The sequence below is a fragment of the Ailuropoda melanoleuca genome, chromosome 4, assembly GCF_002007445.2.
Source record: "Ailuropoda melanoleuca isolate Jingjing chromosome 4, ASM200744v2, whole genome shotgun sequence".
NCBI classification, from domain to species: Eukaryota; Metazoa; Chordata; class Mammalia; order Carnivora; family Ursidae; genus Ailuropoda; species Ailuropoda melanoleuca.
The window spans coordinates 9714384-9730630 of NC_048221.1; the positions used below are offsets into that span (position 1 = coordinate 9714384).

The 16247-nt window shown below is 53.3% G+C and overlaps 1 long non-coding RNA gene across 1 annotated transcript in view; it reads left to right on the forward strand.

The window, feature by feature from the left end:
- Positions 1-11499, forward strand: part of LOC109489906 — an 11916-nt gene extending 417 nt beyond the window's left edge. The window contains exons 2-3 of the long non-coding RNA XR_002143068.2: positions 2912-3128; positions 10575-11499. This is a non-coding gene — a long non-coding RNA (uncharacterized LOC109489906). The remainder of the gene's footprint in view (positions 1-2911; positions 3129-10574) is intronic.
- The last annotated feature ends 4748 nt before the right edge of the window (positions 11500-16247 follow it).

Here is a 16247-nt window from a genome sequence, read left to right on the forward strand (position 1 = left end):
CCCACCTCCTCCAGCAGAGCAACCCTGGGAATCTATGAGCTTGAACTGATTCTAACTTGCGTTCTCCATGGACTGCAAGAGGGGTGGCTTTTACTTGTATAAAACGAAGGGGTGGCATGCTTTAAGGGACTCCCGGCTCAGTTTGAAAAAATCCCGGCCAGGACCCCCTCCCAGCCCCTCCTCTTTCTCCTGCTGCTCTTGCTCTCAGCCGGGATCGGTTAGCCAGCCGCCATTCCATCCCGGTCTTCTGGCCTCGCGGGCGAGCGGCTCAGGAGGCAAAAGATGGGGGGGGCCCTGGGGGCGCGAAAGAGCCCTGACGGCCCCCCCACCCCCCAACCCTCGGCTGCGCAGCCGCAGTGGAGGCTGCGAGAGCTGCCCGGCTCCGGGAACCAACGCGTCGGCGCGAGCGCGCAGTCTTGCCCGGACGCCTCGTGCCCTGCACCGTGCAGGTCGGTCCCTGCGCACCGGACGCCGACTCTCTGCTCTCAGGGTGACTCTCGCTTCGGGCGTCCTACCGTGCGCCGGGGTTCTCCCACGCCCAGCGTGCCCTGCGCCTTAGGTACCCCACGTTCTGTGCACCCTATACCAGAAAACCCCCACACCCAGGGTGTCCCGCGCTGAGGGCAACTCACGTTCTGATCCTCCCATCTGGGGGACTCTGCATGTTGCGCACCTTAGCACCTCGGGCACCCCGGCTTCAGACAGGGCTCAAATCACCCGTGCCCTCTGTCCCCACCCTGTGCCCTCCATGTGTTGCGTCCGCTGCCTCAGATCCCCGTGTCCGCGTTCTGCGCCCCTCCCCCGTCCCCGATGCTCTGTGACCTTGGCCTCAGGCCTGGAGCTTTTGGTCTCGGTGTCCTGCCTCAGGCTCCTTAGGTTCTGAGTGCCAGGCCAGACCTTGTAACACGTGCGAGGGGTGGGGGCAGAGTGGTTGGGGATGAATGGCATTCCTGGACTCAGGAGGAACTGAGCAATGCCCAGACCTCCACCGCTGGCCAGAGGCGCCCACTGGGCTTTTCCTAGAGCCCACTCAGCACAGGATGTGCAATCCTGCAGTCATTTTACCATTTGGTTCATATATCCACTCCTTCCATTTATTCCTCAAACACAGAGCACCCCTTACATGCCCTTAGTGCAGGCATGGGGCGAGGTATTGAGGAAGCCCTAGTGCCCCCAAGAACAAGCCTTGAAGCCCTCTCAGGGGCATTCTGGTTCTAGTGGGTAAGGCAGACACAGGAGGCATGATGAAATTAGCCTGGAAAGTGAGCAGGGTGCTGGGGAAGTGGATAGCAGATGTGTCCAAGCCTTGAGGGGTGAGCAGGTGGGGCTCTGTTTGCCCCAGGCCCTCCTGGAGTCTCCCTGTACCACACCTTGGGCAATGTTTGAACCCCATCCCATCCTATGCCCTCACTCAAGAGAAAAGCAAGGTGAAAAGGTCTCAAAATTGGGCCAGGAGGATAGATTTGGGGGGAGATTAACATCAATTGCTGTCTTTGGGGGTGGGAGGGTTCAGCTAATCAACAGACATCTATCGAGCACCTACTGTGTGCCAGTACTGTACCAGTTGCTGGGACAGTGGTGAACGAGGCAGAAGAGATTCTCTGTTCTTGGAGCTGACGTTCTAATCAGAAAGACAGGCAAGAAATCAGACAAGGAAAAGATACTGGATGTCAGATGGTGAGTGCTATGAAAAAGATTAAGGAAAGAAGACAGAGGGCATGCTGGTGGCTGCAATTTCAGATAGGGGGAAGTCAGAGAAGCCTTCTCTAAGAAGCTGAGATTTGGATAAAGACCTAAAGTGAGGGAGGAGTCATGGGGAAGGATGTTCCAGGCAGGGGGAATAGCCTGTGCAAAGGTCCTGAGACAGAAATGTGCTGGGTGGGCAAAGGATCCATGACTAGGCCTGTGTGGCTGGAGGGAGGGAGTGAGAGGGAAAGGAAGTGAGGTGGGGAGGTGATGGCACAGATGGGGGGGTTCTCTGAGGAGGAGACAGTTGAGCTAAAACCTGAAAGCTGAAGAGCCCATCACGTGTGATCAGCAGCAAGTATAAACCCTTGCAGTTGCAACAGGCCAGACTGTTTGAACAGCACAAGGGCCAGCATGGTGGGACCATGAGGCACAGCCTCAAGGGCCATGAAGAGGGTCAGCATTGGATTCTCAGTGACAGGGGGAGTCAAGGGAGGGCTATGAGTAGGGGGATGGCATGTTCCCATTTAAATGTTTAGCAGATTACAGGGGTGGTTCCCCAATAAATACAACATAAAGTTTCCACATGACCCAGCAATTCCACCCCCGAGTGTGTACCTGAAAGAATTGAAAGCAGGTAGTCAAATAGATACTAGGACACCAATGTTCACAGCAGCATTATTCACAAAAGCTAGAAGATTGAAACCACCCAAATGTCCATCAAAGAGCGAACAGATAAACAAAATGTTGGCTAACCATGCAGGGGAATACTATTCAGCCATAAAAAGGAATGAAGTCTTGACACACGCTGCAATGTGGAGAAAGCAGATTAATGGTTGCCAGGGGCTGGGGGGAGGGGGGAGGCAGACTGCTAAGTGGTACAAGTTTCCTTTTGGGATGATGGAAAGATCTGGAATTAGATAGAGGTGTGGTCACACAGCACTGCGAACGTACTAAATGACAATGAAATGTTCACTTGAAAATGGTTAGTGGTTAATTTTGTTATATGGATTTTACCTGTTAAAACAAAATTACAGGGGGGATTTGAGAAGGAGCCAGGAGACTAGGAAAGGGGCTGCCATTTGAGAGGCGACAGAGGCCTGGAACAGGATGCTAGGGCAAAGTGGTCAGATTTGAGGCATAGCCTAGAGGCAGAGCCAATAGAACCCCTTAACCTTTGCACTCCCCCCCCAATCAGGACTGATCGAATGTCATCTCTTGACAGACACACCACTGAGAACTATAAACACCCCATCTGCCTCACTCCAGAAAAGGAAGCGTCCAGGAAGCAGACGGGGTCCAGCCTGAGCAGCGAGCAGCGAGCAGCGGGCAGGCGGGAAAGGTGCTTGGTTCCCGGTTAGGTATGAACTGGGAGGGGCGCCCAGCTGCGCTTCCCTCCCCGGCCGCTAGGGGCCGCTGCCCCGCTGCTCTGCGGCCTCCAGGTGAGGAGGCCCCGCCCCTTCCCCCTAGGTGCGCGGGAGGCGCGGCCGCGGGGACGTGGGAGGAGGCGGCGAGCGCAGAGCTAGAGGAGGAGCTGGAGGGCGAGGGGACAAAGTGGGAAAGAAAGGAGCGTGTCTGAGGTGGGGGCTGCTGAGAGGAAGGAGAAAGCCAAGGGGAGGTTGGAGGTGTGAGAAGATGAAGGAGGAGGAGTCAGCAGAATGCTTGTGGGAGAGGAGGTGCGAGCAGGGGACAGCTGAAGGCTCTGATAGGAGAGCGGAGTTGGGAGGAGACCATCGAGGGCACAGAGCAAAGCTGGGGGAAGGAAGGCAGGTGAGTAGGTGAGGAGTCAGGGAGAGTCCTAGAGGTGAAGGAATTGCCTTGGGGACTTGACTTAGGGACATTTGGACAGTGTTAAGGGACGGCTGGGATGGTTGGGGGTGGGCCGACCTGTGGGGAGTTAAGGACCTCAGGGAAGGGGCCCTGCGCTTTGCCAGCCTTGACTGTTATGTACTGGGGGCGGGGGAGGGGGCTGGGGAGACTTCTCAGGCCCTGACCTCTTGGGCCAGCCATGGGGAAAGAGCTTCTGAGGATGAGATGTGCCTGCCCAGCTCATCCTAGGAGCCCAACTTGCTTCTGCAGAGGGTACAGCTTGGTAAGTGGTTTATTCCACCTGGAACGAGGGCTATCCCTCTCTCCCCTTTATGCCCCGTGCCCCATGGCCAGTATTGCCTGTGCATTGAGCCAGTGGTGGGCAAATGGCAATGAATAAGACAGACGCATTTGCAGTTGTCTGGGAGCTGACAAGGACTTGTCAATGCAAACTAGAGCCTCGGAAGACAGGTAGGGACTGTAGGAGAGTACCCCTGGGAGGCCCTCCCAGCCAGAGGACTCAGAGAAGGCTGCTCCGGGGAAGTGGCCCATCATCAGAGAGTAGGAACCCACAAGCTGAAAAACAGAGGTCTATAGGGACTGCAGGCTCTGTGAGGTGGACTGGAATTGGGAAGGGAATTGAGAGGGAGGTGAGAGTCCCATGAAGGTCAAGGCCATGGCCACAGGAAGGTAGGAAACGGTTCCTGACCTTGTACAGGTCCAGGACAGGGGCCACAAAGCCAAATGCTGGCCAGGGAACAAAAACAGAGAAATGAGGCAGGTGTGAGGCAGCGAGGAGGAAGGGTGGAAGCTGTGGGGAGCTGGAGACGCACCCCCTCCCCTTTTAAGGCAACTGCCACTTGCCACTACTTAACTCCAGCTGAGTGCTACCAGGTGCAAAGTCACGCTCGGAGTTGCCAGAATAGATTCTTCAAGAGAAGCCAGAAGTCAGGATTTTCTGCAAAATTCCCTCAGCTTTAACTAGCGCTGACTGATCTACTAAGGTTAAATAGCTCCAACCCAACACTTCCACTCCTGGGTTTATTCCCAGTGGGAACAGGCACTATTCTCACCCAAAGACACACACTCATCATCGTCAGACCCTGGACACCTCTGGGCACCAGCCAAGGGGCCAGCGACTGGCAAATGGAAAATAACTGTATATTTACACAATGGAATATGATGCAGTGATGAGAGAGAACGAACTAGGAATGCGTGGAGAGCCTTGTGCCTGACAAACCTCAAGACAACGTTGAGCGGAAGTACAAGACACAATCAGGAGGCATGGCACGGTTCCATCCTACACCATTCGAGGACAGGCAGAAGTAATCTGCGGTGTCTGGGGACCCCAAGTTTTCCTACCTATAGACCACTGACATTTGGGGCTCCTCCTCTGCTGTGGGAGATCTAGTCTCTGCATTGGAGGGTGTTGAGAAGCACCCCTCGTCTCTCCCCACTAGATGCTAGTTGTGACCTGTGTCCCTTGTGTGAGGGGTGCAATCACTTTCAGGTGAGGGCCGCTGGGAAAGTGATACTTTAGGGTGGGCCCGTTCACCGGGAAGTGGCCTCAGGGAGCCTCCAAGAGGCTGGAATACTCTGTATCTTGAGCCAGGTGGTGGCGACAAGGATGGAACATTATTTTTTAAATTCTGTGTTCTTCAGCTATCTTCTTAAGAAGTATGCGCTTCACAATAAGAGTTAACCCTACAACATGAATGACCCTTGAAAACATTATGCCAAGTGGAAGAAGCCAGACACAAAAGGCCACAGCTAGTATGACTCCATTTATAAGAAATGTCCAGAATAGGCAAATTCAGAGAGACAGAAATTAGATCAGTAGTTGACCAGGGCTGGAGGAGGGGGAGTGGGGAGTGACTGCTCACGGGTATAGGGTTTCCTTTAGGGTGATGAGAATGTTCTAGATCTAGGTACCCATGATAGTTGCACAACACGTGAATATACAAAAAAACATGGAGTCGTACGCTTTAAAATGGTTACCCTTTCGTTGGGTGAACTATACCCTAAAAAGAAATTATAAGAAAAAAAAGTCAACTCACACAGGCTGGAAAAGACAGGGCCCTGGGCCAGCTGGCCATTTTGCGTCAGAGGGAAGGGAGGCATCACTATCCGGAGAAAGGCAGCGCAGGAGCTGTGGGCATTCTTGGGGAGCGAGGGCTGCAGCAGCTTGGAGCCAAAGAAGTCTGCCTCAGCTCAGGGGAGCGCTCCCTCTGAACCCAGCCTGTCAGGCCTGGAAAGAAATGGGCTGCAGGTCAGAGGCCGGCTGGCAGACTGTTGAAGGGAAGGGAGAGTTCTGGCATACGAAGGAGGAATGACAACCACTCAGCCTAGCCTCACACCGAAGGGACCATCAGTGGTGCTTGCCGAGTGTTCTCTGCAAACTTGGGGGAAGGTGGGGGGCTCACCCCAGCTCTTCGGCAGCCCGCAGAGAAGCAGCCTTCCTGAGGGCTCGGCCTGCGTTGGAAACAGGGCTGTCAGCTGGCATTTGGTCCTATGTCTCCCCGCCTGGCAAAGAAACCACCCCCCTTCACCCCCCACTGTGGGCCAGGGGGCAAGGAGTGGGTGTCCAGGGTCTGGTTATCCACTGGCTTCCCAAGATGGCGTAAGTGAAGAGAGAAGAAAGCAAGGCGGGGCTCCAGACAGCCGTGTAGCGTCTCCTGCCCTGAATGGCGGCCCACAAGTTATGTCCACCCGGAACCCGCAAGTATGACCTTATCGGGAAAAGGGGTCTTTGTAGATGTAATGAAGTCAAGGATGTTTTGATGAGATCATCCTGGATCAGGGTGGGCCCTGAATCCGATGACAAGTGTCCTGAGAAGAGGAGAAAGGACACAGAGAAGGCTGGGTGGAGGCAGACGGGGAACTTGGACTGCTGTGGTCACAAGCCAAGAACCAGAAGCCGGAAAGGGCAAAGAAGGGACTTCCCCTAGAGCTCATGGAGGGAACGCAACCCTGTGGACACCTGGATGTCAACTTCTGGGGGCGCCTGGGTGGCTCAGTCGGTTAACCATCTGCATTTGGCTCAGGTCATGATCCCCGGGGTGTCAGTCTCCCCGCTCAGCGGGGAGTCTGCTTCTCCCTCTCCCTCTGCTCTTCCTTCCTGCTTGTGCTCACTCTCTCTCAAATAAATAAAATCTTTAAAAAACAAAACAAAACCCCCAAAAACCAACAAAAGAAAACCTTCCAATCTCCAGAACTGAGAGAATCAATTCCTTGTTTTACGGGCCCTGAGCCCTGATACTCGATGCCACAAACACGTGGGAAGGCCCTGCAGGGGCCTGAGGATCAGTGGGGAAGGCAAGCCCATGACTCGATCATTCCAGTGTGCTGGGATCACCGTCAATGGAGAAGAGTGTCGGGGTGGGTGTGCGGTGGGGTGGAGGGCCGCCTGGGAACCCCTCACAGCAGAGGCAATGACAGAGCTGAGCCACACCCCTTAGGTGACAGCAGGTCATACAGACATGCCAAACAGCCAAGTCAAGACCAACCATGTCAGCAATGGCTCAGGTGACCCTCAGCTTCGGTGCTGGGGAGCGAGTAAGGGGCGGTAGGGACTGTACTGAAGAATGATGATAGTTGTTAATATGTATCAACCCTTGCCAAGCCCTTTCCTTATACAATATGAAGTCATGTAACCCTCACATCAACACTAGAAGCAGGTATAATGGTTATCCCCATTTACCAGGTGGGTTAACTGAGGCACAGGAGCTGAATCAGGGATTCAGGAATCCTTTCCGCCCCTGGAAGGAAGCACATGATACATTCAAAGTGGGTAATGTAAGCAGAGTTCAATGAAGGAACAAATTTTCAAAGTGTGGACAGATGTGGGAAACCGTGAGAAGTAGCACCACCCCTTGGGCTCAGCTCATAAAATCGGGGGGCTCTTAGCACCCCTAGGTCTGAGAGGGGAGGCGAGGAAGTTGTCAGAACCTGGAGACATCACAAGTGATGTGGACCTATGACAAGGACACAGCTGGCCCCCAGGGGCCACGCAGGGCTGAACCGGGGAATAAATACCCTCTCTCCCCTGTTCCCCTACCTCAGGGGTCCTCAATGGCTGAAGCCAGCACAAGCTGGAGGACCCGGGAGCCCACTGGTGAAGGCCACAAAGCTCAGTCTCCTGGGACACCAGGCTGGATGAGAAGTGAGGAGAATCGCTCCAGGTGGGCATGTGGAAGATTCCAGAACAGGAAGGTTGAGTGATTCCAACCTGGGCAGTCTGGGTCCAGAGTCCCCTTAACCACTCACCACGTGAGAACCACCGGAACCAGCAAACCCGTGCCCTCTCCTGAGGGGACCGCCCTTGCTGAGTGCCACCCCCTGCTGGGAATGTGACCTCAGCTCCTCAGTGGCTGTATCTTTTGATGGAAAGCCAGGAATACAGTTTTTTATGCAACAGTTCCCTGATATTTAAAAGCTGGCAAGTCATTACAATTTTTAAAAACCCTGCATGGGCCCAACACATGACATTGGTGGGATGGCTTGGGCTGTGGGTGTCAAACCCCAGGGCTCAGGAGGTGGACACGGAGGGGGCAAGGCACCCAGGCACTGGGATGTTCAGAGAGGCGGCCGCACAAAGCATTCCGGGTGAGATGGGGCCCACACATGGACTGCTGGGTTTGACTAGAAGGTGCCTGGGGTGGGGACAAGGGGGGCCGGACGTTGGGGGGATGAAAGCGAACAGGCACTTGGGGTCTAACCTGGGAAGGGCCAAAGGAGCCAAGCTAACAGGTTTCAACTTGAAGGAGAGAAGCCACCGACGGTTTTTAAACAGCTAAATGACTCAGTCGTGTTTGTCTCTTCTCCCCACCACCCCAAAGCTGGCTGTGGATCAGGCTTTCGTGGAGGGGGCATGGATAAATGAGTGAAACAAATGGAAGAGTCCCCCCCTTCTTTCAGTGTGCTCCCACTTTGGTGCAGAGGGCAGACGCACAAATAATGTCAGGGTATGATGCACTGGGTCATGGGGGGGTTAGCCCATGTCTGCAGACGTGGGAGCCACTGATGTGTGTCACACGCCAGGGACGGAGGGACAGGGCATGGCCCTGCCTTGAAGGAAATGGCCAGTGGATCAGGGAGGAAATATAGGGGGAGGAAAATTCCAGGTGGTGATAGGAGAACATAAACATTAAAGGAAGGGGCTCATGCCAGGTGCCTGCCAGCCCAGGAGACAGAGTGGGCCGGGGACAGGGGGACAGGGAGGCCCCTCCTCCCCTGGGGCCCAGCAGCCTGGCCCAGCCTCTCTCCCCCCTGTCACCCCCATCACACCACCAGGAACAAACCCACAGCTGACATGGATTCCTAACACGGAGCCTAAGAAGGGGGGAGAGAGGGGAGAAAAAACACCCATCTGTTCTCTCTCTGATGGAACACGATTCTTCACCCAGTGCTTAAACCCCGCGCTTCTCTTCCCATTTCCTCTCAGCAGCCGCGGTGACGCGGTATAAATCGCTGCAAATGGGTTTTCCCGCCGGTAGCCGTGTTGTTTTAATAATGGTTCATTTTCTGCTCCAGGAAAAATATTCCGTCGAGAAATTGGGGACAGGGGAGGGGGGTGGCTCATTCTGTGTGTGTGCATGTGCGTGTGCACGCACACATGTGCATGTAAGAAGATTCTGGAACATCCTGCTGAGACACCAAGTGACCTGTCTGGTTGGGTGATGCTGGTCTGAGGTAGAATGCATCCCCCTCACTGAGACAGAGGAATTTGTTGGGAAACCTCCTGGGCATATTTATTGAGCACCTACTGTGTACCATGCCTGAACTAGGTACAAAGGGACACAGTGATCTCCTGGGTCCTGCCCTTCCCAGGCTCACATTCTAGAAGCGGGGAGAGGAACATTTTAAAAACCCCAAAACTGTGCAAAACTATGTAATACAATTATGGAAACTGTTCACAAGGGAGCATCAGGTGAGACGAGAATGGATAACAGGATCTTGGTATAACCGAGGCTCCCGTGCCCCTTGCCCCAAACTGCAGAAGGAACCCTCAAACTGAAACTTGAAGAAGAGATGGATGGAGTTGCAGGAGAGAATGCCATTCGGGTGGAGGGAACTTCCTAGTCAAACATCTGAGACCTCATTTGGAAATAGGGTCTTTGCGGTTGTCATTAGCTAACATGCCATGCCATGATACCATGCCAGATCTGGGGGCGGGGGGCTGAATTCAATGACAAGCATCTTTCTAAGAGGAGAGGACACACAGAGAAGACAGAGGTAGAGACTGGAGCAATGTGGCCACATGCCAAAGAATGCCAAGGAATGTCTGTAGCTCCCAGAAGCTAGGAGAGAAACAAGTAAGGGTCTTGCCCTGGAGCCTTCAGAGGGAGCATGGCCCTGCTAACATCCCGATTTCGGACTTTTAACCTCCAGAACTGTGAGACAATACACCTCTGTTCTTTGAAGCCACCAGGCTTGTGGTAACTTATTACAGCAGGCCCAGGAAAGGAACACAGTTGGAATCCCCAAGAGAGACACCCAGATCTGAGTACAAGTGGTTTAGCTGGGAGGCAATGGCAGGAAGCCCTCGTAGGGGAGAGGGGAGGCAAGATAGGGAAGGGAGGGCACCCAGTAAAGACTGTGTTCATGAGCAGGTCACACTGGGATATCTTGGGTTAAATCTGTGGAGACCTGTGGGACATGCACCCCAGAATTACCTTGTGAAGGTGGTGAGGGAGCTGGATTGTTTATCCACCAACACCCAGCCTCCATTGGCTGAGGTATACTAGCAGGGACAATGGATCCTCTGGAACTCGCTGCCCCAGGCAAGCCTGAGCTGCCTCTGCAGCCAGAGAGAGCTGCCAGGTGAAGCGTCACGAGTACTGGCGATATGAAGCCATTGGATGGGTGTGCACGGTGAGGTAGCAGCTTTGAAACAGCCTCCAATGATCCTCACTCTGTGTGATCCCTTCCCCTTGGGTGTGGATGGGACTCCAGGACTTTCTTCTAACCAACAGAATATGCCAAAGGTGATGGGATGTCACTTCCAAGATTAAGTTCCAAAAAGACTGTGGCTTCCGTCTTGGGTTCTCTCTCTCACTCTCTTTTTCACTTGTTTCAAGGGAAGCCAGTGCCGTGTTGTAAGCTGCCCTGTGAAGAAGCCCACATGGCGAGAAACTGAAGGAGGAGGAGCGGACCAACAGCCAGTGAGGGACTGAATCCCGCCAGTAACTCATGAGCCTGGCAGCAGATCTTCCCCAGTCGAGCCTTCAGAGGAGACCATGGCCCCATCCACCATCTTGGTTGCAGCTCTATGAGAGACTCTGAGCCAGAGATACCCCGCTAAGGCCATACCTGGATTCCTGACCCGCAGAAACTGTGAAGGAATGCGTGTGTATCATTTTAAGCCACTAGGTTTTGGGGGTAATTTGTTATAGTGTGATAAATTACTGGAGATGCTGAGTGCCATAGGAATGTGGGGAGGGCAGGGATTGGTAAACCGCCTACTAGGTTGCTTTAGATTCTCATCTCTTTCTCGTGCCTCACATCCAGTCCACTAACAATCCCTGTCAACTTCACCTCCCAACCAAACCCGAATCCATATACTTTTCCCCACCTGCACGGCTACCAGTTCATATCAAGTTATCCTCATCTCTCACTTCCATTTAAGCCAGGGACACCCTTCCCCACCAATCTCCATCCAGCTGGTTCTCCACAGTCAGGGACGGCTTTCCAATCAGTCATAAATCAGATGATGGCATGCAGTAGGTGCTTGATAATGATAGAGGGAATTCAGGTATCGAGTCAGGCTAGACTGGGTCTCTCTCCTAACCCTTAGGTCATCCCCTTGCTCTTCTGGCACCGGCATAAGGAAGGGAGTCACATAAGAGGAAGGTTGTTAGGCCACCAGCACTGACCTTCAGGCCCTGGGACGCAGCTCCCTGGCCTCCCTTCTTCTTCCGTGTCCAGTCATGGAGCCTACACTCATTAAGCACTTACTGTATGCCCCTGACTTCTAAGTACCTGACAGGTATCATCTCATTTAATCCTTGAAATGAGCCAGAGGAATCCTGAGAAAGAAGGACAGAACTGGTGGCATCACACTTCCTGATTTCAAACCATATTACAAAGCTATAGTAATCGAAACAGGATGACACTGGCATTAAAAAAAAAAAAAAAAAAGGACACACAGGCCAATGAAAGAGAATTAGGAGACTAGAAACAGACCCATTTATATCTGGTCAACTGATATTTGATAAGCGTGCCAAGAATATTCAATACAGAAAAGACAGTCTCCTTAAAGAGTGGTGCTGGAAAATTGGATATTCACATGCAGAAGAATGAAACCAGATCCCTTTCTTTTACAGCACTCATAAAAATGAACTCAAAATGTATTAAAGACTTAATCCTCGGAGTGCCTGGGTGGGTCAGTTGGTCAAGTGTCTGCCTTTGGCTCAGGTCAGGATCCCAGGGTCCTGGGATAAGCCCTGCGTCAGACTCCCTGCTCAGTGGGGAGTCTGCTTCTTCCTCTGTCCCTTTCCCTGCTCATGCTCTCTCTCTCTCAAATAAATAAATAAAATCTAAAAAAAACAAAAACAAGAACAAAAAAGAACCCCTTAACCCTCAAAATTGCCCTACGAGGTAGGACTGTCATTGTCCTATTTTACAGTCAGGGAAACTGAGGCACAGAGCAACAAAGCCACTTGCTTAAGGGTGACTCAGCCAGTCCCAGGCAGCGCTGGGATCTAGACCCAGGCAGTTTCAACACTGGGGTCTTCATTGAGATTCAGCTCATATGTCCCATGTGTTAATTCTCTTGCTTTCAACCAGAGGGGCATTGCTGAGTGCCTGGAAACCTAAGCCAATGTACACCCCCTAGGCTTTGTCCAGAAGGTAGTTCTGTCTTACACAGTGAAAGGGCCATTCCCTGCCCTCAGGGAGGCCCCAGCCTAGCTGGGGAGCCAAGGGCATGGATAACCTGAAGTCCACAGTAATGACAGCAGTCACCTCAACACGTGCTGAGCCCCTGAGAGGCGTTAATTCTGGGGGGAGATTCTGGACAGCTGGAAAGGCTTCCAGATACTTGGGGTGCTGCTGTGCCCATTGATGGAGGACACGCCTTGTCCGTGTCTGTGCCCTGGGTCTGCAGAGGGTGCTAAAGCACGCAAAGGCCAGGAGTGGGCAAATGCTTGGCTCCAGGTCGGGTAACTGGAAGCTCCAGGGAGCCTTGTGCGTTGTGTCTTGCTGTGGCCATCCCTCCTGTACAAAGGTCCTGTGGCTGCCAACACAAAGGGCCACAAACTGGGGGCTTAAAACGACAGGTCTCGTCTCACAGTTCTGGAGGCCAGAGGTCTGAAATCCATCAGAGGGGCCACACTTGCTCTGAAGCCTCTAGAGGGGGACCCTTCCTTTCTTCTACTTTCTGGGGGCTGCCAGCCGTCCTTGGTGTTCCTTGGCTTCTAGACACATCACTCCAGTCTCTGCCTCCATCTTTATTTTTTTTATTTTTATTTTTCAAAGCTTTTATTTCTTTATTTGACAGAGAGCGAGAGAGCAAGCACAAGCAGGGGGAGCAGAAGAGGGAGAGGGAGCTTGATGGGGGCTCCATCCCAGGACCCTGGGATCATGACCTGAGCTGAAGGCAGACGCTTAACAGTTGTGCCACCCAGGCACTTGTCTGCCTCCGTCTTTATGTGGCATTCTCCCCGCATGTACCCGTGTCTGTGTCCTGTTTTTTAGAATAAATTTATAACCAGTCATACTGGATTAAGTCCCCCCCCAACTCCAGTATGACCCCATCTTAACTAAATTTACTTGCACCAACCCTATTTCCAAATAAGGTCACATGCTGAGGTACTGGGGGTCTAGACCTCAATACATCTTTATCTTTTGGGGGAACACAATGCACCCTATAACATTCTCCCTTCCTTATAGACAGTCTCTCTCTGGGCTGGACCTAGTTAAATGCATCCACTCCTCCACTTTTTTATGCGGCAGTGCCCGAGCCTCATTCTATATTCTAACTTAAAAAAAAAAAAATCCACCAACAGCTACTCTGCCTGGAGCATTTTTAGAGATCCCGGGAAATTCAGTATCATCATTCGGGGGTGCACTGGGCTGCAAGGTTCAAAACATCTAACTGCAGTGGTTTAAACAAAGAAGTTGCTTTTCTCTCCAAGAACAATCTGGAGTTGGTGCCTGGTGCTGTGGGAGGCCAGCAGCTAGGTGGCACCAGGGCCAGGGCCCCCCAGTTCCTCTGGTCCCCTCGCTATCCCTCTGGGTCACTTATGAGACCTTGACCACAGTGAGTTGCTGTTTTGTCCCCATTTTACAGCCGAAGCAACTGAAGTTCAGATAATCACACGCTTACCTTTCCCTGAACCCCTTGCTGACAGACCTCTGCTTGGGCCTCATCAGCCAGACGAGTGCCATTCAGCTACTTCTAGAATTTTAGAAGCGAGGCAGGCTGGAAGGCATGCACAGAGCAGGGCACATAGCACTCAACGAGCAAGCACTGTTTGCAAAGGGAGAAAGCAAGAGTGAGTGTTGGAGGCAATAAAATGTGTCCCCCACAATTCTCCCTGCTTCTAGGTCTAGATCGGGTATATGGAGGGCCGTTGCAGGCGAGGCATTATGCTGTTTGAATCATGTCTACAAATTAAAAACTGCAGTATTTAGCTCATGGAATCCTAAACATCTGTGAGGCACATGCTATTAGCATCCCATTTTACAGATGAGAAACCTGAGGCTCAGACAGGACCAGTAGAACCTCGCTGAGATACTCTTTTATCAAATATTTATTGAACACCTACTGTATGCCAGGCCTTTGGGGCACTGAAGATAAAACTGAATAAACTGAACACGTCCCCTGCAGTCTTAGCCCTCAGGAAGGGGAGGAGGGAGAGGGGGGTACCCAGAAATAAGACAAGTAATATTCGTTCTGGGAATAACACCTAGTGAAGGCCAGGCACTGTTCTGAGGGCTTCCCGTTCACGAAGTCACTTATTCATCCCAATGATGGAATTGAGGCTCAGAGAAGTGAAGTAACATGCCTAACGTCACACAGCCAGTTACCGTGAAGCCAGGATTTGAACCCAGGTTCCAGAGCGTGAGCTTGCGAACGTAATACAATGTCAGGAGGTGATAATACAAGTGAGGAGGGCTAAGTGGCCAGGGAAGTTCCTTCTGAGGAGTGGACATAGGAGCAGAGATGGGAATAAAGGGAGGAGGAGCTGTAAGGATATCACAGGTGGGATACCTGTGTGTTTGGGGGCTCAGTGAGGGGCCAGTGTGGCTGGAGCAACAGGACTAGGGGCTGTCATCCCCACTTTACACATATTACCCCCTTTCAGCATCATAAAAGACTCATGACATAGGCTTTTGTAATTATCCTCATTTGACAGAAGGGGAAATCGAGGCTCTGAACTGTTACTGAGCCCCCCAGTGTGTGCGTGGGGGCACATAGCCAGAAAGAGGTGAGGCCCAGACTCCATTGCCCAACCACAGGAGAAACAGTGAGGAGCAAATGCCAGCAGGCTTGAGGGCTGCCTGGAGGAGGTGGCTGTCACCAGGACTTGAAGGGAGCGGAGGAGCAGGGAGGGGAAACGGAGGGTACTGCAGGAAGACTCTGACTGAGCATAGCACACGAATATGTTCCTGGGGGCAGTTCTTCGAGGACAGATTTCCAGGCACAGCCCTGCCTCGGCCTCCCCCAGGCCAGCTCTGCGAAGAAAAGGGAAGGCAGCAACAGGGGCTTCATTAGCGCCTCAGAGGCCCCAGCAGCCCTGGGGGGATGAAAAGGACCCGAGAAGGGAGCCATCCTAATTTTGGCACACCTGGCAGGGGGCACAGGGCCACTGAAAAGGAAGCAGCTGGGGCCGGCTGGGCAGGCCCCATCATTGTTCCAGCTGGATCCGCTGTCAGGGCTTCAAATGCAAAACCAGAGTAAAGGGGGTGGGGGCGCCGGTGGCCTCTGCTCCTCCTTTAATAGACCAAAGGACCCTGGCGGCTTAGCTCTTTTTCCTAATTTAAAGATATTTTCAGGCGTTTGGGAGCTCCCCTATGGTGAAGCAGGAAGGTTGGAATGGGGGGGCCTTGAAACTCTCATCGTCGTTGCCGTTGCCGATGGAGGATGGGGGAGCAGGCAAGGAAGATGAGGGACTCAGGGTGGTTTGGGGCCAAGGAGGGGACCCTTGGGGAGTAAGGAGGTCACTATGTTCTAGGCTCTCTTCTGCCTCGGTTTCCCCTCTCTGGCACCTCAAGAGGCCTGTCCCGGAAATAGGATCGATGCAGATGTACCCAAGCATCCGTCCCTGCTAAGAAAAGGGGGGGCTCTTCGGGGTCCACACTGGAGGCCTTGGGTTGGGACATGGTGGGGGTCTTGCCCCAAGCCAACCCCTGGGCAGGGCAGCGGGGCCACAGAGGAGGTTGTCAGAAGGCTGAGAAGCAAAGCAGAGGGCGGAGGCCGCCCATCTGCCCAGGAGAAGACGAATGGGGGAGGTGCGTTCCCTCTCACTTTGGCACTCCTGGTACCAGGGCAGGAAAAGAGGGTGGGGAGCCAGGCCAAGGGGGGGTGCAGCCGCCTCCATGTTGGGGGATGGGGCTCCTTGGCTCATCTCCACGGGGAGGGTGCACAGGAACCAGGAGAGGGCTGGCCAGGGGCCCTGGCTAGAGGGGATGGTGTAGCCTAGGGATCAATTGGGGTGGGGGGAGGTCCATTCCCTTCAGTCCAGGCTCCCCTCACTGCCTTTTTCTCCACACACACGCCCCCCCGCCGTTTCCTTCCCCTCCTCCTT